The 23249-nt window shown below is 41.3% G+C and overlaps 1 non-coding gene across 1 annotated transcript; it reads left to right on the forward strand.

Annotated features, from left to right (window-relative positions):
• The first annotated feature begins 10879 nt into the window (after positions 1–10879).
• On the forward strand, positions 10880–10951 carry trnae-cuc. The gene has a single exon. It is a non-coding gene; the product is annotated as a tRNA-Glu (tRNA).
• Positions 10952–23249: the final 12298 nt, after the last annotated feature.

Consider the following 23249-nt stretch of genomic DNA (forward strand, 5'->3'; position numbering starts at 1 on the left):
AGAAACAAATATTTTTTCTGAGTAAAGGATGGCAGAAGACACTACACTGCCCAGAATCCCCAGCTATCCTTTGGACTACACCCTGTGCTCTGTTTGACTAACCCCGTGATAGTCCTCAAGCTCTGTGATTGGAGAGTGTGCTCCGAGGGTTAAGCCGATTCTCGAACAGCACTTGAAATGGGATGGAACCATGGCAGACTGTCCAAAACTGGATTTGAACGGGTCTACCGCGTCCCCCCACCCCACCCCAGAACTACACATGCTGGCTATTCTGTTTCGCAACATGTTCTCTATCTATGGCACGTCTCTACTGGGAGTTGTAGTTTTAAAAGACGTTTTCGTATTTCCCATAATAAGAAGTTGCCAGTATTAAACGGTGTACATCCCTGGAGGTTTAGGGGATAGGAAACACTCAAATTTAAAACATATAATTAATAAATGGGTGAAAATTGCTTGTGCCCATAATGGGCAGCATTAATATATATACACACATGCCAGCTAAGGTCAGAAGAGCTTTATTTAACAGCTGGTCTTATGTTTGTGACCCCTGTTGTTAATTGATAACATTACATTACATTAATTGATAAGCCTGAAACATGCACTTGTCAAGGTTCAGAGGCAAATTTTGCAAATATGGCAGTAGCCATCGATCAGCTTAAGATAAGATATACTTTATTGATCCCAAGTTGGAACATTTGCGTTACATCAGCATGTGTAACAGTTGTAAGTATGCAGTGGTGTTTATTTGTAAATCATTTAGTATAATCACACAAATTCTGTGTTTTATATTTAACAATTCTGTGTTCTTTATTTTATTGATTGTTCAATACCTGACAAGGCCGGAGATGAAATATCTACATACATCTTATAAGAGTATAATACATTATGTATAATATCAGTTAAAATAAGTGCTTCAACATAGTTAACATCGCTGGAGGTATGCACAAATATTGATAGATGTCTTGTAATGCACTATTGAGGAACCTGCGACCCAAGTTTTTCATTCAATGCAGAACTACACCATAGTTGTGTAGGCCTTTATGATATGTCAATACACCTTAGAAAATCTTGAAATCTTGAAAGTGATGTGCAAAATAGTCATTATATACAGTCTTTAATGAACTATTAGTAGAGAATAATGAATATACTTTATAGGGATCCTATTAATATCTAATAATAAAAATAATGAAATTCAATAACATGCTTTAACCACAAGGTGTCCCTTTATATCAGCTGTGCACCTTTATGGTGTAAATACAGCCTATCTACCAATTGGATCAAATATAAAAGTCAGCCGAATTAGTGTTGATACTGCAAGGAGACGTATTGTGTGAAAAAATAAATGTAAGATGTTGTTTAATGGCTGATATATTTATGATCCACGTCACGTTTTCAGTTCCTCATGTTTGTCTAGAAGTCTTCTCATCAGGGCTCTATAAATACAGAACTACGGCAGATATGTAATATTTAATGCAGCCGAACCGTGTATTACAATGCCGTTATATGATGACTTTCAAAGAGAAAAGCAAGCACACTCGAAATAAAGTATTTTTGTATTTTTTTGTAATGTTTTCGGTCTGTTTCCGGTATTTGTTAATGACGATGTGCTGTGAGATGTGAGACTGGAATTGCACAGGGGAAAATAACGTAGGCTATCTTTAGATGCGGATTTTGTTTACTAATATGTTTGCGCTGTGGACCAACACTATATATTGACGGGGAAGGGGGTAGCAATAAAGATAACACCATTAAACAGTTACACAACATAACAGAAATAATATCGATAGCAGCGTCCCTAGCAACCACCTTGGTAACAATGAAAACGTCGCGATTTCCTGAAGTAATCTTCGTAATAACTAGCAAACTAAAGATCATGTACATCCACTGCACACATAATCTGAAATAACAACTCATATTTCTCGCATCAAATGACATCAAAACGCATTTTAATGGCCAAACTAACTTTAAAATAGGCATTTTCCACCAAGAATAAAACGAAGTTCGGCCATGTCTTCTTTTTCTGCAGGGAGAAATTTGAAGATCACGTGAAATAGACGTCAGCCATTGGAATGAATGGTGAAAAAAAACGGGGTTTGTCAAACAGAGCACATGGTGTAGTCCAAACGATAGCTGGGGATTCTGGGTAGTGTAGTGTCTTCTGCCATCCTTTACTCAGAAAAAATATTTGTTTCTCCGAATCGAAGGGGAAAAATACAAAAGCATTGCACACAATTTAAACCAATCAATGTTGTGTAATTAACAAGGATAATCTGGTGTTTTTTAGTCTATGAGTAGTGCAGATATCACTGTAAAATCAATCGACAGTAAGAGGAATACTTACTTCCCGGGTGTACAATTCTCCGTTATCCAATGGGAATGGACGCTCACATTGCCTTTAAGGGCAGCCGACACAAACGAATGCCGTGCTTCCATGAGCGTCAAATCCCGCCGCAGATGGGAATACATTGCAATCAGTTGAAAGCTATTTGCGTCCCTTTATGACGCTGAAGGAGCCTAGGAGCGTCACAACTGGACGCCACGGACACTGACCAAACGTCGCTCCTGGACGCTTAGGGAGTGAGAGTGTGTTGGTCCTGCAGTATGGAGAATAATTCAGCTCCATTCGTGCCCTACAGTTATCTGTATTCGAATGGCTTCGTGCTGGATTCACATCCGATCAGAGTGATCAGCTCCTGCAGACTCGACATCTACACGTTTCCATTTGACGTCCAGAACTGCAGTTTAAGCTTCAACTGTTATTTACACCGTAGTAAGTAGAAGATATTTAGTTATTATTGACATCATATACAGTATGTATAAGGTCTCACAAAAGCATTGACTCAATCATTTTTTCCGCTCAGAGGCTGTTCTGCAGATGGACATCTTTACCTCTGTAGAGGATATTGTAAACCAATCAAAAAAAGTGATGACAACCATGGGTGAGTGGGAACTCATTGGTCTCACAGTGAAGATGATCACTCTACCAGCTGGGGATGACGAATTGTACCAAGAGATTCACTTCTTTGTAAGAACATACTGTTGACTTTCACCTTATTGTAATGCTTTATCTTATTTACACGGCATGAAAGCTAAGAGTAAGATGTAATAGCTGAAAAGTCTAGACTCTTTTAGTCACCAAATACCTTATGATATACAAATAATGTTAAGCTTAAGGGTAAAAAAAATTATGAAACATGAATGCACCACAGCATATGGATGTATGCATGTACCATTATCATACACAGTAATATGAACATATGCAGTAGTCAGTCTGTTAAACCAAACCATTATACTGTATCCAAATGCTACAAATGTGAGTTTTATCCTATTTTTATGCTGTTAAAATGTAGAAAACTTGAACTGAGATTTAATGTCATAATTGAATTTAGCAGTTGATTACAGCTGTACTGTTATATAACTTGAGAAATGTGGTATACACTGCTACAGGTGACAGTGAGGCGCCGGGCCACCCTCTATGTGGTGAACCTGCTGATCCCCAGCTGCTTTCTCATCACAGTGGACCTCTTCAGCTTCCTGCTGCCCCCCCAGACTGTGGACCGTTCCATGTTCAAGATGACCCTCATCCTGGGATACACTGTCTTCCTGCTCAACATGAACGACCTGCTGCTCACCACTGGAAACACTATTCCTCTCATAAGTCAGTTGTCAATATGTTCTACTTGTGCAAGAACACACAATTCAAAAACTAGTTAATTTTTACAGTATTATGGTAACTGAGTAAAGGTAATGCCCCCAGTCCATGTTTAGGTTTTTGCAAGTAGGATCTTTTGGTTCTTTGTTTTTTTATTTTTTACTTTCGTCATTATCATATTTGACTGTAAAAGCTCTGAAAAACAACTGTACACTAGCACCAAACAGCTGCAGTTAGTAACTGGTTGGTGAACATAGTGGAGCAAGTAGAAGCCAGAACCAAATTGTTCCATTGGGTGTAAGTGGAGATCAAATGAGTAAACAGCAACTGTTCACTGGCACATTTGCACGTTTTAGAGACATAAAAGGTGATTAAACGTCATGTCAATGGCCTTAATCTTGCATTTTCCTGCCTGGACTTAACTTGGATTTTATTATAAATATCCCAGATGTGTTCCTGGGGCTGTGTCTGGCTCTTATGATGAGTAGTCTAATGGAGACTCAGTGTTTCCCACAGATCTGAAATATACTTGGGGTGACGTGCAACAACATTAACATTAACCTTTCTGTTGGTCGCTTGTTAGCAGACCCTTCACGCGATGGCAGAGCGAACAGGTACAGGCAGGGCCCATAATGATAGCCCTATAGTTTAAATCTACTACCCACACATGGCAATATGGAAATAGGTTACTATTTTAAAAAAAAATATGTAAATGTATTCAGGAACCTATCCATGTGATTTTTATTGGGGGTCGACCTCAAATCCTCTATGGGGGTCCAGGGGCATGCCCCCCCGGTAAGATTTTATTTTATCCAAAGCGACTTATAATGACCAATTACAGGGACATTCTCCCTGGAGTAACTAAGGGCTAAGTGCCTTACTCAAGGGCACACTAGTGGTGGTGTTCCTGGCGGGATTTGAACTCACAGCCTTCCGATCTACAGCCCACCTCCCTATCCATTAGACCAAGTACCCTCTCAAATGGAAATATGTGTTTACATAAATGGTGACCACACCGTTTGAGACCCACTGAGAACTTAGACTAAGTTAACTATCTAAACACTCAAGAGTCCTTTACCTCACCTGAGCTGAGGTTATCCCGAGCTTGAATGACACACAGAGACCAATCAAGGGCTTTGGTTTATGATCTGTATGACAGTGGCCATGTCGGCAGGCCACATCATGTGGACAGCCAGTCACCCTGTGTGAGGCAGGTCACTTAACAGGCCAGAAGGAGGCGAGATCAGTGCAAGGGAGCGAGGGATCATTGTCCACAAGTTAATCGATCGCAGATGGCGTCGTGGTCACGGACGAATAAAAAAAAAAATTATATAAAAAAAACAAACCTAAATGGGTCGCGAAATATACTTGGGCGGCCGTTAATATACCTGGGCGGCCCGCCCAAGTATAGTCTATGTGTGGGAAACCCTGAGACTATCATCATCACCAACCTGCTGTGTGGCTCCGCTCACTACTCTCCAGTCCCTCGCTGGCTCCGAGTCTTGGTTCTTCAAATCCTGGGTCGCCTGGTTAGGCTTCCTCCAAAGCCCAGAGATCTAGAGGACACAGTCATCCAGAATCCTGCCACACAAGGTAGAATTTAAAAGGTGTAAGGTGAAACATTTCTTGAAGTCAGCATGCAGAAAAACACATAAATAATCACAGTTTCCATCACCTCAGCTCCTCTGCAACAGAAATGAAAGTCTTCTCTGGTGGCAGCGGACAGCGAGGCTCCAAAACAGAAGGGACAGCTGAATAACGAAAAGGCCCTTCAGGAGCTGAGGAGCCTGGGTAAGGACCTCCAGGCCATCCGCCTCCAGGTGCAGCAGCAGTAGCAGCAGGGAGGAAGCCAGACCTCGCAGGAGTGGATCCAGGTGGGATTCATCATAGACCGCCTGCTGTTCGGCCTCCACATCCTCTTCATATCAGTCAGCTTCGTTACCATGATCATAATCTGGGTGAAATCATGAAACATATTCTGAGTTCGCTTTTTTCATATTTTGGGGGATTCTGAACTATTATTTGTTATCATGCTTTGTTGGTCGATAAAAAACATGATTTATGTTATTCCTTGTCAGTTTGTACTTCGAAGAGCTTTTGAAAGAAGCTTTTTACATTTTGTACCCCTTTTAAAATACATTTGACACCAGGAGACTATTCTCCAGTTAAAACACTGAGTAAGTGCATTGAACAAATCAATGACTGGATGTGTCAGAACTTTCTCCAATTAAACAAAGACAAAACTGAGGTAATGTGTTACGCAGACTGAAGCAGGTAGGACCCAAACACAGATTACACTTGACGATACCTTTATTTCAAGGACTTTAAATAAACTTGGACAAACAAAAACACTCTTCGGTGAACTGGGTCACATACAAAAGAAGCACCAACACTGAACACAGGAGGAGACAAGACTAAATACAGGGAGGGGTAATCACATTACATTGCATTAATCACAAGACGAGAAACAGCCGGGCAGGGCAAGAGAAACACAAGGGCCACAGGTGAATACAAGCAGATAACTAGACACACCAGGGAAACTAATGACAAGAGGAAAAACACAGGGAAAAGGACCAGACAATAACCCAGAGGAAAACATGACATGGAAAACAGCAAAAACACCCAAACCTACAAAACTGCAACCGTGACATGAACTTAGGAGTGTGACATAACCCCCCCCTCAAGGGACGGATCCCAGACGTCCCAAAAAACATAGTCCAGCAGGGTGGGTGGAGGGGGTCTGGAGGACGGGTCTCGGGCGGACGGCCCGGGGGCAAGGCAGAGTTCAAAAAGGGGAACTCGGGCGGACGGCCCGGGGGCAAGGCAGAGTTCGAGGAGGGGGTCTCGGGCGGACGGCCCGGGGGCAAGGCAGAGTTCGAGGAGGGGGTCTCGGGCGGACGGCCCGGGGGCAAGACAGAGTTCGAGGAGGGTTGAAGACCACAGCGGGCGAACTCAGGGGACCGGGCTCGAGGGCGAAGACCAGACAGGGCAGGAGCCGGGCAGGAGCCGGTGTCTGCAAGATCCCCCACGGAAGAGGACACAGGGCCGGCAGGACCCCCGGCAGGAGAGCAGTCGGCGGAACCTCCAACGGCACGGGACATAGGGTTGGCAGGACCCCCGGCAGAAGAGTAGTCTGCGGGACCTCCAATGGCACAGGACATGGGGTTGGCAGGAACCCCGGCAGAAGAGCAGTCTGCGGGACCTCCAACGGGACAAGACATGGAGTTGGCAGGACCCCCGGCAGAAGAGTAGTCTGCGGGACCTCCAACGGCTCAGGACATGGGGTTGGCAGGACCCCCGGCAGAAGAGTAGTCTGCGGGACCTCCAACGGGACAAGGCATGGAGTTGGCAGGACCCCCGGCAGAAGAGTAGTCTGCAGGACTCCCAACGGGACAGGACACAAGGTTGGCAGGACCCCCGGCAGGAGAGTAGTCGGCGGGACCCCCAACAGGACAGGACATGGAGCTGGCAGGAACCCCAGCGGAACCTCCAACGGCACAGGACATGGGGTTGGCAGGACCCCCGGCAGAAGAGTAGTCTGCGGGGCCTCCAAAGGCACAGGACACAGGGTTGGCAGGAGCCCCAGCAGAAGAATAGTCTGCGGGACCTCCAACGGCACAGGACATAGGGTTGGCAAGACCCCCGGTGAGGTGACTCGAGAGGTGACTTGAGAGGGGACTCGAGAGGGGACTCGAGAGGTGACTTGAGAGGTGACTCGAGAGGGGACTTGAAAGGGCACTCGAGAGGGGACTCGTGAGGAGACTTGAGGGGAAACTTGAGGGGACTCGTGTCGGTCGGTACGCCGACAGGACACAGGGAGCTGGCGTCGGCTGGAGAGCCAACAGGAGCCGAGGTGCTGGAGTCGGCCGGTACGCCGACAGGACTCGGGGAGCTGGCGTCAGCTGAACAGCCAACTGGAGACGAGGAGCTGGAGTCGGCCGGTATGCTGACAGGACTCGGGGAGCTGGCGTTGGCCGGTACGCCGACAGGACTCGGGGAGCTGGCATTGGCCGGTAAGCCAGTCCTGGAGCCGAAACCATGGCTGCTGGGGCCTGAACTGGGGCCGGGACCATCGCTGTGTGGGCCGGTTCTGTAGCCGGAACCATGGCTGCTGGGCACGGAACCGGAACACGGATCCATGGCTGTGTGGGCCGGTGCTGGAGCATGGAGCCATGGAGCCATGGCTGCTGGGGCCTGTACTGGGGCTGGAGCCATGGCTCTTGGGGCTCGGGCTGCTAGCTTGGCCTTGCGACTCCTTCTCTTAGCAGCCGCCTGAAGGCTCCGTGGACCTCCATAAGCCAGACGAGTTCCAGCATACGACTCCTGGACAGGAGCAGGAACTGGGGCAGAAGCATGGGTTGACTTCAGACGGAACCCACCGAGGCGTATGGTGCCAGGTTGGGAATTGGGAGACAGGGAGCTAGCATGCCTGGAGCTAGCAGGCCGGGAATCCCACACCGGGATCATGGCTGATGGAGCACGGGCTGGAATCCTGGCCCTGCGTCTCCTAGAGGCTCTTTGGAGACTCCGTGGACCTCCAACAGGACCGTAGTCGGATCCGAGGAAAGGGTTAGAAGCGTCGGACCAGTCCTCAGGACAACTTGTGAAAAGCTGTAACCACTCCGGCAACAAACTCCTCAACCAAGGCATTTCGACCACCTCCATTCATGCCTTCTCGAGAATAGCCTCTTTGTCCTTTCTAGAAGAAGTTCCTTTCCACTCAGCATGATAACATTGTAGAGAAAAGTCTAGATCGAACAGATCCAACTCAAACTCATGAAAATCCGCTGGGTCCAGTGAAGCAGGTAGGACCCAAACGCAGATTACACTTGACGATACCTTTATTTCAAGGACTTTAAATAAACTTGGACAAACAAAACACTCTTCGGTGAACTGGGTCACATACAAAAGAAGCAGCAACACTGAACACAGGAGGAGACAAGACTAAATACAGGGAGGGGTAATCACAAGACGAGAAACAGCCGGGCAGAGGAGGAGAAACACAAGGGCCACAGGTGAACACAATCAGATAACTAGACACACCAGGGAAACTAACGACAAGAGGAAAAACACAGGGAAAAGGACCAGACAATAAACCAGAGGAAAACATGACATGGAAAACAGCAAAAACACCAAAACCTACAAAACTGCAACCGTGACATGAACTTAGGAGTGTGACATAATGGTTTTTGGAGCCAAGGCAGAACGTATAAAAGTTAGCGCTGAGCTTCAGCCTGCAATGTTCAAAACAACAGATAAAGCCAGAAATCTAGGTGTAGTCATGGACTCTGACCTGAGTTTCAACAGTCACATTAAAACAATTACTAAATCAGCCTACTATCACCTAAAGAACATATCTAGGATTAAAAGACTAATGTCACAGCAGGATTTGGAAAAACTTGTCCATGCTTTTATCTTCCGTAGACTCGACTACTGCAATGGTGTCTTCACAGGTCTCACTAAAAAATCTATTAGAAAGCTGCAGCTGATTCAGAACGCCGCTGCTCGAGTCCTCACTAACACTAAGAAAGTGGGTCACATCACTCCTGTTCTGAAGTCTTTACACTGGCTTCCTGTGTGTCAAATAATAGATTTCAAAATACTGCTGCTGGTTTATAAAGCACTGAATGGTTTAGGCCCAAAATACATTTCTGATCTTCTGCTAAATTATGAACCATCCAGATCTCTCAGGTCTTCAGGGACTGGTCAGCTTTCTGTCCCCAGAGTCAGAACTAAACATGGAAAAGCAGCGTTCAGCTATTATGCTCCAAATATCTGGAACAAACTCCCAGAAACCTGCAGGTCCGCTGCAACTCTGACTACTTTTAAATCCAGACTAAAGACTTTTCTTTTTGTCGCTGCTTTTATTTGAAACTGAGCCGTTGTGTTCATCAGTAAAGTGGAACTTCTATTTGAACTATTCATATCTTAAACTGCACTGTAACTTTTTATTCATGTACTTTTTATTCATGTATTTTTTCTTTTAATATTTATTTTATTATCTTTTACTGTTTTTAAAATGCCTTTGTCTGAATGTCTTTCATTTTTGTAAAGCACCTTGAATTGCCTTGTGTTGAAAGGTGCTATATAAATAAACTTGCCTTGCCTTGCAAAACTTGCCTTTGAATGTTTTGTCATGTATTTTCTTTTGTTGAAAATGGTCTTGCTTCTGAAACAAATATCCGAGAGTTTCTGAAACTCCTGTTGACTCTTCTCTTTCAACAATGATTTGCATACACTTACAAACTATTGGACTTACAGTAAAGACTCTAACCTTAAGGTATCTTCCAAACTTAACATGTGTCTTAAAGGTTCTTGGCTTCATTGAAAACATACATCTCAACAGTAATAAAGGAGCGGCCATAGTCTTTCACCTTGTGTGTGTCCTTTTTTGTTTGCTTCTTATATTCAGATAAATGACTGAATATGAGTGATGAGCTAGAGTTTCAAAACAGATGATTGGAATATATCCACACAATCTCACCAATGTCATACATCCCACAACACATGATTAACATGGTAATGCAATGTAAAGAAAACAAGCATGTTATTCTTTCATAAGGAAAAACTGTGAGTTGAGTTAAGCCAATCAGAAGAAAGGTACACAATTTGTTTATACCGTTGACATTTGGCTTTAAGTTGATGGGACACCGACGTGATGGCAGATGTAAAGATGTTTATTTTCATCTGTTTTTCACTACTTCACGGTAAGAAAGAAAGTATAGGATCTTATAATAGTCTGTAGCCTACTTAATCAGTCAAATAAAAAAGAAAGAGGATCTGTTTAAAGCTTGATTTAACTTCCATTGATTACAAACTTTAAAGTTCAAGATGTTGGGAAGAAAATACAAGAGAAAACAAAATAAAATGGATCAATATTAAGTGTCTAGATGTCATAAAGCATTTTGTTAAATAATTCATGAATAGTTTCTACCCTAATCCTGTAGTAGAGCTACGAAGGCGGACTAACCTTTGCTAGAACACATACAATATATTTATATATGATATATATTTATTTGGACTGTCTTGTGAATTTAGATTCCTTCTTTCTCTTTTTGAACTCAGGTTTGGTTAGAGCTGGAGAATGATAACACGTCCACCTCGGTAGAGTGGCTACTCGCATCATGGTTTGGTTTTGTCAATTTCCATACCCTTCAAAATCACGTCGAATGAAGTACAAACGACTCAGGAGTAAACTCTTGGGCCGTCCTCTATGTATCAACGTAGTCCCTGATGGTCTAGTGGTTAGGATTCGGCGCTCTCACCGCCGCGGCCCGGGTTTGATTCCCGGTCAGGGAACTGCTGTTTTGGGGCGGGTGAAATCTCAGACTACGAGTCATATGAAAACCGCACGGTCACCATTTCAAACCCTGCAATTTCTAAAATGAATAATTAGCATAAACGAATTGAAATAAATGTGTTCCTCCACTCAACTTTCTAGACAAGTGTAAAACCGTAATTAAGCACCTGCTAGCCTACGACTTGAGTCTGGAACAGATTTTAACTCTCATAGGTGGAGGTGTTGAAAAATAAAATGGTTCAATGCTCACTGGAGGTGTGGAACAACAAGTCTTATGTTATTCAGAGTGTTTATGATCCATCTGCACATACTGTAATTCACTGTTATTTTCTAATAAGGTTGGTCCATTAAGACTGACTGTCCTCAGAAGGATAGCGAAATCAGTATGTGCTTTAGTCTGCAATATATTATATATAAGTTAGTAAAAGAAAATATGTCCACAATCTCCACAACACAAATGTTATATTTTGTTTGGTATATCTTTGATATTGTACTTCTGTTTTTATTACTCATGTTATGGGGACAAAACTGATCACATTACGAGAACTCAGTAAGCATTTGGGTACAAAAGGGTTGTCCAAAAGTTAAGGGCCTAACTTAGTAAGGCATGTAGTGGGTGTCGTTAACAGTTAGTCTCAAGGGAATTATTGTTAGTCATTTCAATGTCCTGCTAGGTGCCAAAAAACAAGTGTGTGTGCATTTGAACAGCCTATAGGAGCTCTTAGCTTACCCCTGGTCAGATTGTTGGTTGTGGAGGATATTTAGTTCATCAAAAACTTCGAGCATGAATCCATCTCTGAAGAGAATCAGCATAATCTCAGCTTCACTCTTAATTGCAGGTAATGATGACCTATTTCTATTTACTACTTTATTGTTCATGATGAGTGACGCATGTTTAGCTCTGCAACAGAAAACATTCTTTCTAGTTCATCCTGCATGTTTCAAGTCTAAATGATCCTACAATGCAATGATATAGATGTCATATTTTATGTTTTGCCCAAGTAAATTATAATTGCTTGGATATGAGAATGTACAAATGGAGAAAAACACTTATCTATCATTCATCTATCCACTTTATTTACCATTTGTAATCATTCAAAGTAATATATTCATTACAAAAAATTATTTTGAGTCATTAAGCTATATTATACACATTTTAATATAAGAATGTCATTGTGATGTATTTTGTCCTATAGTTTTACTCAAATTAATATTATAATATTGATATGAATATACAATTATGTTCAAATAAAGCTCGTTTTTTCAAGTCTAAAATGTTATTTTCATCTTATCTTATTTATGTTTGCAATAATATTATGTTGAGTAAACTATTTTTATAAACGGCCTCTCTCTGGTTAGTGTCTTTATGTTGTGGTAAACTGACCTGCAAAGAGGGACACAGCGGTCCAACCCATGAGTCCATGCTGGCTGTGTTTGACCTGAAGTCCTTCAGGCCAGCAGTGAACCTCAGCAACCCCACCATAAGTAACATCTCCTTCACCCTGTATGCTGTGCTGGGGGTGGTGAGTTTGTCCGTGAGCGGATCAGAGAAATCCATCCATCCAATCGAAATCCAGATTAAAGAAGCTCTTAGAGAACCTTCATTATTGTAGAGAGAGGGAACTTAATCTAAGAAGAATGCTGTAATAATATTGTCTATATTTTTGCAAAGATCTATCTCTGCAATTGATAATACATTTTGATAATATCAAAATCATGTGAATTGCTGTAAATCATTGCATTAGGACTTCACATTAACTAATGATTATTACATTTCAGAATGAGAAAACCCAAATACTCACTACCTTCTTGTGGCTGAGACAGGTATGTAGCATGGAAAGACATAATACACTGTCAAAAATGAAATGTAATCTGATGTACCATGTGCCTGTAACAACAGAAGGATCACATACAGACATTATGAAATGTCAAGGCAAAAAAAACCTTTCTGATTCATTTTATTTAACTGCAGTACTGGAGACATGAGTTTCTGGTTTGGGACCCTGATGAGTGTGACGGCGTCACCAAGATTTCTCTCCCCGCAGCGCAGCTCTGGTCTCCAGACATCATTGTTTATGAGTTGTAAGTTAACCAGCTGTACATAGTTTTTTATGTATGGTTCCTTCAGGGTTTTGTCACAAACTGTATGGCTCATAATGAACTTCAACATTTCTGAACTACATCCTAGGGAAAATAAAAAATGATGATAAAAAATATTATTATGTTGCTTTTTACGGCAAACAATCTCTGCAATTTTTTTATTAAGGGCGGTGATAAAAAAGACGAAATAAACTAGGAGGTTATACTGGTTATAGTTGTGGGTACAAGGCCAAGGAAACATCATTTTGACACAGTCTGTACAGTCAGCATGTATAGTGTTTGCTTTTGGTGTTGTGCACTTGGAACAGACTGGAGATCATAGGTTTCCAATGGAAAAAGTCAGAACTGTAAATATTATTGTAATTATAGCCCACTATTCAGCTGCAACCAAGAGACAGATCTTGACGGGAAAATATCCCGATTCCTGCCTGGACTAGAGTTTCTTGCACATCTTGAAGCTGCCAAAGACCTTCAGGTCCCATCTGAAATAGGGCCGGAAACAAGCCTGCTCACTGACAATCAGGTGATACTAAAATGAAAACTGCTCTGTCGTGATCTTGTGCACCAGCTGCATCATTGCTCCCTTGTGTGGCAGCACGTACATCAGGCTCATCCCAAAGGCTATGGGTGGGAAAATGCCCACGGGGGGAAGAATTGCTCATCTTTAATATGATACCATAGCCATCGGAGACATTTTACATAAATGCAAATAGGTCTACTATTGGTCAAAAGTTTGCCACAGGTTTGCCTCCTCTGTGTTGAAAAAACATACCACCTTGTGACGGTTCAGGGTATAGCAACCCTGTCTCCTAAAAATTACATTCCCACAGAACTAAACTGCATTCTCAATTACGTTTAGCTAGAAACGTATTCTCTCCCACGTTACGTTCGTTATGAACGTATCTCAAATACGTTTATTTCTACATATCTTCTAGAAACATATTTTCTCCCACGTTACGTTTCTTATGAACGTATCTTAAATACGTTTATTTTCTACATATCATTGCCATTTATTGTCTTGCTTATAATAATGATAATAGTCATTTATAAATATAATTTTAGAGCACACATTTGAAATCAGTAGGCGAGGCTGTAATTTCGCCAGCTGTTACTCTCATGAGCGAGGCAGAACATAATAGTTTTAACATGCCAAAAAGCGGCTGTGTCGTTTATTGCACCTCAAACATTAAAACAAATCCAGAGTTACGTGTTTCTGTACCACCTCTAAGAAGAAAAGACAGTAACAGAAGATCTCTGTGACGCCAGATGTGGTGTTGTTAATGCGATATGATATCCGAAAAGAAAATGCAGTTTAGGATGGCCGAAGACACTACACTACCCATAATCCCCAGCTATCGTTTGGGACTACAGTCCCGTTGACAAACCCCATGATTAATCTTCAAGCTCCGGGATTGGATGTTGGAGTGGCAGTGCGCCAAGGTTACGCCGAGCGTCCAGTGGCGTTTCTATATGTACAAAACTGGTGGGGCACAAAAAACTCAGATGTCTATATATAAGCTTCTGCAGTGAGGTTCATGGCTGGTGAGGCACTGGCACTGACTCTTCAGGTTTACAAATATTATATTTTGACCTAAATGAAAATATAATATTATTTTCAAAAGCTTTTTTAGTCTGATGCTTCAATTAATTTTAAACAGACAGTTCAACAGAAGGATACCCAAAACATTTAATTGTATCATTTAAATATTGAATTGTTCTCTCTTAGTAAGATCCCATTTTCAATAAAATTGCGGTCTTACCTTGACTTGAAGATGAAGTCCATGCTATCCTTCTTTTTGTAAAAGTCCTCCTTATCTTCTTGTAGTTTCAAAAGTCTATCATAAATCTAAATGATGGATTTATGATTCGAAAATTATAAAAGTAGGGTAGACATGTGGATATTATCCGGCTGAACAGCTACGTTTCCCACAGATCTTATTTTGAGCTATTTTCTAAAATCCTATGGAGAAATCTCATTGCTTTTTTGTGGAGGGAAGCCATGCGCAGGTTACTTCCTGGTTTTAGGACGCGTCTCTCTCCTCCTCTTCACCTGCTCTTCACACACCACACTTTTCGCGGCACACGTACTTACAGCCAATCATCTCTGAATTATGTGAGATGACGTATGGTGGGGATGGCAGCTCTATGCCCCTATGGTCATTATTTTTTGCCACACACATTAAATAGGAAAATACTCTGAGCATGCGCAGTGTCGTTTTTATAGTCACCGTTCACTTAGACAGTGAGAGGGAGGGGCAGGATCGGGTTTTGTCCCACATGGCTCTAAACAGCTCAATAGGCACATACTGTAGACCAGGGGTGGGGAACCTCCGGCCCCCGGGCCGTATACGCAAAAAAGAAAAAAATTAAAGAAATCTAGACCGCAAAATAATTAAACAAGTGAGTGCCTGTTTTTCCTGGCCAAGGTCAGGGTCCTTGAACACAACACAAGCCTAACGTGTCATCACGTGGTATATGTCTCGTCTGACAGCGGTGTAGTGCTGACGGAGAGCACCAGGACGCTCCGCTCCGGCACTTCCAAAAATTGCAGTACCCCATAAGGAGCCGTACACATGCTGCAGTTTTTGCGTGGCTGTGTCTTAGTTGTAAGCCCAGTGGCGATCTGTTCATCTGTCATACTGATCATACAGTCAATAACTTTGTTGTTATTAGCATCTGGTTAGCTAGCTATGCTAACGAATATAAGAAGCTTTTTCTACAACCAGTGAGGTAAAGGCACATCTTTATATGATCATTATAGTTATAAAACAAATAAGAGAATAAAGTAAACAGGTATAAAATACTATATGACAGTAAAAAAAAGTTGTTATTAATAAACAAGAATACAGTTTGAAAGGAGAGTGATTTGTAAAATACCCATAAAGAAAAAGAAAATCTGCTTACAGTTGTGTTTCATCTGGGTGTTGAGAGATGTATCCATAGATCTCCTAATGTTGCTCTCAAAGTGCACCAGATTGTTGCTTTTAACTTCAACATTTAAAAAAACAAATCTTCCCGGGGGAGCATGCCCCCCGGACCCCCCTAGAGGGGGTTAGGTCCCCCCCCCCCCACTTAAATCATGTTCACATGGATAGGAGTCTAAATACATTTGCACACATCTTGTGTCCATATCTTTCTGTTTTGGTGGTCATGCCACAACCGTGCACGTGCATGCGTGAGTCATGGCAAGTTATCTGGATTAAGAGGTTGCTTTTTCTTTGCACAGCATGAAAGAAAGGTGAAATGAGTGGGCTGTGATTTTAGTATTTTTAAGCTAGGTCAATAATTTGTACGGCCCTCGGAAGATGTTGAAAACATTGAAATGGCCCTTGAGATGAAAAAGGTTCCCCACCCCTGCTGTAGACACTAATTAGAAGAACACAGACTAAAACAGCAATGTACAGACGAATCAGAGGATTAAACATGATCTTAAAATATATTTTTTATATTTTTTAATTTATTTTTTGCATTTTGTTGTAATCATTATTTTAATACTTTCTGCTGACACTAGGTGGTGTAAAGGAATATTTTAGTCTGATGCTTAGCTGACCTGAGAAACTTCACGAGTGACTACTCTTTCTCTGTGTGGGGGAGGGGTACTGCCCGCTCAGACAGAGTTTCTTTGTCTGTTCATCTGTAATCGATTAGGGGAAAAGGCGGGCTGTTTGGACCCCTCCTTTAAAAGATATATAGAGATGTTTCTGTCTTTTGTGTTTAGAGTTAATTTTGGCAGCTTGCATTGAACAGTGCGAGTTGCTTTGTTAATCCTCCGGCCGTTTGTCTCTCAATAAATATCAGTGTATTGACAGGCGAATCCAGTTTCCCTCATTTCATGATTGGCTCAACATTGCTGCAAAGAAGTTTTTACTTCACAATTGGCGTCGCGAACAATTACCAACAGATCGTCGAGCTGGTGAGTGTAATTTCAAATTTATATTTTGACATTGCCTTGCCAGACTCTGTGATTGACGGTATAAAATTACCTGTGGAACAGATAGATGCCATTTTTTTGGTTCCCTCTGTGTGTGTGCACTGCAAATATTCGGAGAGACCTTAAAGAGGGCATCAGTAATGTGGAACTTCTGTTCAAAAGCAATGTAAAGATTTGTACTGAAACGAATCGCCGAATTCGGGAGATTTCAACGGTTTAACTAGTTAAATCAACTCGCCTCGACATCTCCCTGTTGCTGCTGCGCGATGGTGTGGGTAATTCCCCTCCCCCCTGTGGGGAGCAGCACACGAGGAGAAACAAAGCACAGTGTCGTATTCTTCTTAAATCGCACCATTATGAGTTTTGGAACTAAACAGAACTATTATTAACGGGAAACGTGATACGAAATATTACGTCACGCTGTGTTTCATAATCTGAGGGGTTGTTGAATTTGGCTGTTGTTAAAATAAAGGGTACTGAATTAATTAAAAGTCTCTGCTCTCCGGATCGGGGAGGGCAGAGCACCACTAAATTAGCATAGTGGTTGTTGATTGAGAATAATGTAGTTATTACTTTTCAGCAGATTCCGTTCTTAGCACTTGTACAAGTATATATGGGTAAGAAGGCACTCATATTAAACAGATATTTCCCTACCCCCGCTGAAGTTTCCCTAATTCGGATTAAATTAAGCTGGATGAGTTTAGCTGTCACCTGATATTTGTTGCGGGTTCATGTTTGTTTGTATAATTGTTTCGTGTTTGTTTGTCTACCCACCGTCTTGTGCATGCTTTGTAACAACTAATAATGAATCAGTCCACAGCCAAGGTAAAATGAACTAAACTTTAGTTATCTCACCAAAAGTAAATGACAAGAACAAGACTCAGACATAATGATGATTGAACCCTTTTGCACTGTTTCTGCTAAATGAAAACTTTTTCATTATCTATTTCCAACTGGCCAGTGGAATTGGATAATTGATATAAGTTGAAGTTCAATTACAGTTTTTAAATATAGTTCAACATTCTTTATTAAACTGTTTCAAATTATTTCTAGTCATAATCCCCTCCTTTCTCTGCCCTGCTTGGTGCTGCAGAAAAAAAAAAAAAAAAAACGCAAGACACGGGGTCAGAGACAGGCGTGACCTCTGGAAGGAAAAGATCATCTGAAGCAGACCACAGCACGGTGCGTTGGGAGTTTTATGAGCCTGAGCACAAAGGAAGATCTAATTTAAAGGGATAGTGGAAATGGAACCTCAAATAGTTTCGTTTTAACTTATATACAAGCATAATTACGTACCAAAACAATCACACCTGATTAAAAAAATATAATAATTGCCTTACGCATGTTAGAAGCACTTTATTGCAGCTTCCCCGAAGTTTTTTAGAAACGAAATGTTCGACTCAGCCAAACCGGAAGTGACAAAAACTTAGGAAGACGATACGATAACAAACCATGGCGTCTATGCAGAATGAACGTGGAAGGGCAAATATACCAGACAAAGAAGAAGGATTGTACGAGGTATCCAGTGATGATAGCGAGTCAGAAACATCCTCTCGGCTTTCCTACGAAAATGTCGTTTTAGGAACTGAATCTGAATCCGGTTCAGTAAGCGACGATGGTGACAATATTGAGCCAGACGATGGACCATTACGTCCTTATTTGTTCGAGCCCGAGCCCGAGGTGATGGTTCACGGCATGGGCAATGGCGAGGATGACCAGGACCAGGCGCCAGATGATGCACCCCTACGCACAAATAATCTTGACTGGTAGGTCCCTAAGCATAGCTCACGCATCTTAAGATCACCTGTAGCCTTTACAAATATTAATCATTGTTAACCAGTTAAGCCCGAAGGTCCCCCCAGTGGACCCCTCCCAGTTTTTTTTCTCTCACATGTCTCAGGGCTTCTTAACATTTATGAAACTATTAATATTTCATACCCTTTTAAAGGTAAGAAACTCCGCTAACTGACAATAAGAACAATTGTTAGCTAGAAAAAACACAAGAGTAATACCAAGCCTTTGAATTAGCATTGAGCGAAACAATGCTAACTAATGCTAACGCTTTTTTACACACAACACACGGTAGAAATGCCCTTATTACTATCTTAACTGCACAAACAAGATATACGATTTAAAGCTGAGACTCCACAGGTGTAATGTCATCACTGTAAGACCTCGAATTCCTGGAGCTATCAGCCAGAAAAGAGAAAGTAAACAACATCCGGTTCCAAAAATATTACAATAATTACGTCTTACCTTTTTTGATTTGTGATCAAAAGTTGTGTTCAATGGAATAAAAACGCATCTCAAGGTTAATCCAATGTCGTTGTGTCACGTAGAATTTTTTACTGATAATCAATCATCATATTCTCGAAACAATCGTCAGTAAAATGACGGGAGCACACGACTGCCGAATTACTCGTCAGCTTCGGCTCCGTGAAGTTTGCCCGTGTTATCTGAACAAATTTCACCCACTGACGACGAATGGCTGGGTTTCTTGGAAACGCATGCGTCGATACGCCATTCTCTGCATTTGCTGTCGCACTACAGCCGTACAAAACACATCTATTCACCATAATAAAGGTCGGCTATTCACATGCAAATGCTATTGAATGTCCGCCATTGTTTGTGCCCGTCTTCCTATGCTCTCGTCATCACCCGAAGATTCCCGATGATTCCCGAAGTATTTCATTTCATTGAGAGGGCGCAGTAAAATTGAAAATAAAATGAAACTAGGCGCATGAAATTAAAAAAAATTGTTTATTATGCTTATTTTTAATAAAAATACATAAGTTAAACCCAAAATTTGCGGATTTCCACTATCCCTTTAAGCACTCTTTCTATCTGTATAGCCACTGGTGTAAAGTAACTAAGTTCATAAACTCAACAAGTACTATACTTGGGCACAATTTTGAGATACTGGTACTTTATTTGAGTATTTAAATGTTTTGCTACTTTATTCTTCTGCTCCACTACAGTTCAGTGGTACATGGTGTATTTCTGCTCCACTACATGTATTTAATACCTTTTAGTTACTTTCAGATCTGGATGAATGATGTGAAACCTAATCAAGTGTTGAATCAGACTTTAGTTCCACCTGGAGTAAATCCACCAGCTGCCCTGCGGTGTACGGGGTCATTCGGACTAGCTGCACCTTCACCAGCTTTGAGAACACTTTCATGATCAATCATTATAAAACATATCATATATAGTATTCTGAAATAAACCAATCTGCACAGTGACTACTTTTACTGTCGCTATTTTCACTATATTTTGATGACAATACTTTTATACTTTTACTTGAGTAACATTTTGAATGCAGTACTTTTACTGTCACGTAGTATTCCTACACTCTGGTACTTCTACTTTTACTCAAGAACAAGATCTGAGTACCTAAGCTAACGTTAGCCAGAAACCTTCCATTTTGACACACAGAACAATGAGGTAATTCAAAGTAATTCTAAGTAATTCACACAGCCTCTTCCCTATGGGAGGAGCAGCAGTTTCAGCTTCATTTAAATATGTCGGGTAGTAATAGATGGATTTATTTTTTTTCCTCTCAAGAGAGAATGTGTATTTTATGTTAGTATTTCAAAATATCTCCTGGGGGAGAATCCCCCCAGACCCCAAGCGGGGGTTGGGTTTTCAGCATGTCAACTCTTTCACTTGTGAGGAAATGGCAGGATTGCCTCCAGGTCGCCCTTTTTATTTACTACAACACAAATGTGCCTTTTTATTTCATACAGTTCAATTTGGATTGAGACAGGGAAATAATCTAAACCTCACGCGTGGCGTTTCACTGACAAGGGGGCGATATAGCGTGTATGTAATTACATTTCAAATACTGATTTGAGCCCCACCACTGTATGGGTTAGCCCTACCATAGATTACCCAACGCAAATATCGCAAATACTCGGGAGCCGATAAGTCAATAAGTTGCTTATCGCGACAGGCACACAATAAAACAGTGGAAACAAACATGTGTTTGACTTTCATTATTTAATGAAACTGTGTGCCCTTTATAGTCTGTGTCCAATATTGTGTATTTGTATATATATATTATATATATATATCCTAAATATATGCTAAGGTCCCGCTACTGACACGATAGCAGTCACTTCGTGCGCATGTGTGTAATTAAACCCATGATATCAAAATCTCACTCCAGCCAGGTACCCAAAGTTAGCAACCCTGTCCATACCCCAATAATATTTTATTGCAGAATCTCACATGAATCACACAAACGACCTATTTTGGATTCAAAACGGCAAATTTCCCCAAAAGATGACAAGTTTGCATCCCTGCTTGTTATCGTTTTCATCACAGAGCTGGGAAAATGGTGTATTGATTACTGATCTGTGCAAGTCCAATTTGTTAACTGACTTTAGTTCTAATGTTAATGTTAATTTGATTTCAACCCATAAGTAATTATTTAAATTGACTCAACATTCCACATGATGAATTAGTGTTCCACATTTTTCCCACTAATTTGTTTATGATTAGGCCAATGGTAAAGAGAGACATTGATGACCCTGTGTCCTTTTTGTTAGCACGTGGTTCCATTTTGTCTAATGGCGTTGGACAGCTTCACTAAGAGTCACCCAGTTCTACCCTGCTACAGTCCGGCTGAGTGCAGTCACAGAGATGCTATGGCTGCTCTACATGACATTAATGGTTTGGTCCGAGAATGGGCACCATTTCCTGCTCCCAGAGAGAATGACGCTCCTCACACTGAACATTACAGCTGTTGATACTGTCTCACGTGGGTCTGCTCCCCCCCACCGAGCCATGAACTGAAAGCTTGACGTCTGCTCTGAACACTTGGAACTGTCACACCAGCACCAACCCTTGGGTCAGTTAGATGAGACTAACGGCTTCACTTAGGGCATATGGGTCAGAAATATGACTCTCGTTACCATGGAGTGGGTTGTTTGTTTTTTAAGGCTATCTATACTGCTATGCAGAGTGAAGAGCCCCTACTATTTAAAAAAAAATAGGCCTAATGTCAGGGGCCTCTTACTGTCTACTTCTGCATGTATTCACGTTATATGGACCATGTTTCCACCTGTTGAAACTAGAGGCTGCACGGAACTGAGGCTACAATACAACCATTTTGTTCTGCTCTAACGATTCAATTTATAGATTCTACATCAAAATAGTTCGTTTTTATTGTTTCCAATGATAACGTCACCTTAAGTGGAGGAATGCAAACCTGTTTTAAAATGTAAGGTTTTGAATTTCTTTGACATTTCTCAGTAATGACACCCTCAGACTCCCACTATCATTTATGCCAGTGGTTCCCAAACTTTGTTGTGCCCAAGGCACACCAAAGGACAAGTAAAAAAAAATAAAAAATCTCAAGGCACACCTATTGTGAAAAAATAGCCCTTATAACACGTGTTATCACACATATCATGTAAAGTATTTGTAAATGTGCATAATTATTTACTAATGCCAAATAAAATGTGACAAAGACAACTATATTACGAAATATTTCCGAAATTAATTTGAAACTTTATCAAATTAGGCTTCATCAAAGCAGCAACACACTCATTTACACCAGACAGGTCACAAAATAGAAAATGAGGCAAAGGAGGAGAACGAGCTGACGGACCAGTGGTGTCAAGTAGGATACGTCCTTGACTTTTTGCTCTTCCGCGTCTATCTGCTGCTCATTTCATGTTATGCGATGGTCATCATCTGCATGTGGTGTGTCTGGATCAGCCAGACCTAAGTGATCTATTCAGGGACGGTTCAAAGTGTGTCTAAGTAATCATTTTAAAAGCAATCTGTGTAACTAGATTTCAGAACAATATGTGATGTTTGTGTTTCACTTTGTGTCCTGAAGTTATTTTGAAAAAACTAAATAATAAATACTTTGATCTTGAACATAAGTTGTTCATAAATCTAATCGGAGTCCCACAGGGTACAATTATCAGACCTTTAATATTCAACTTTTATGCTAAGCGAAACTATGAAAGAGTGCATGTTTGTTATATACGATAATATGACAACAATAAAAGGCTGCAAATAAATCAGTAGACCGAGTCTCTTTTCTTCCTTTTATCTTTGACAGGCAACAATGATCTCATGGGATCAAACAGACTGCTTACAATGAGGTGACATTTTGACTTTTGATTTTTGTTTCCATATAAAGATAAGTTGTTGTCCTCAATAAATCTTATTTTGCCTCAGCTTTTTATCTTGAACAAATCCTCAGCATTTGTAACATCCTCTAAGACATCTTTACACAGAACAGCTATAGA

The sequence above is a fragment of the Gymnodraco acuticeps genome, unplaced genomic scaffold (assembly GCF_902827175.1).
Source record: "Gymnodraco acuticeps unplaced genomic scaffold, fGymAcu1.1, whole genome shotgun sequence".
NCBI classification, from domain to species: Eukaryota; Metazoa; Chordata; class Actinopteri; order Perciformes; family Bathydraconidae; genus Gymnodraco; species Gymnodraco acuticeps.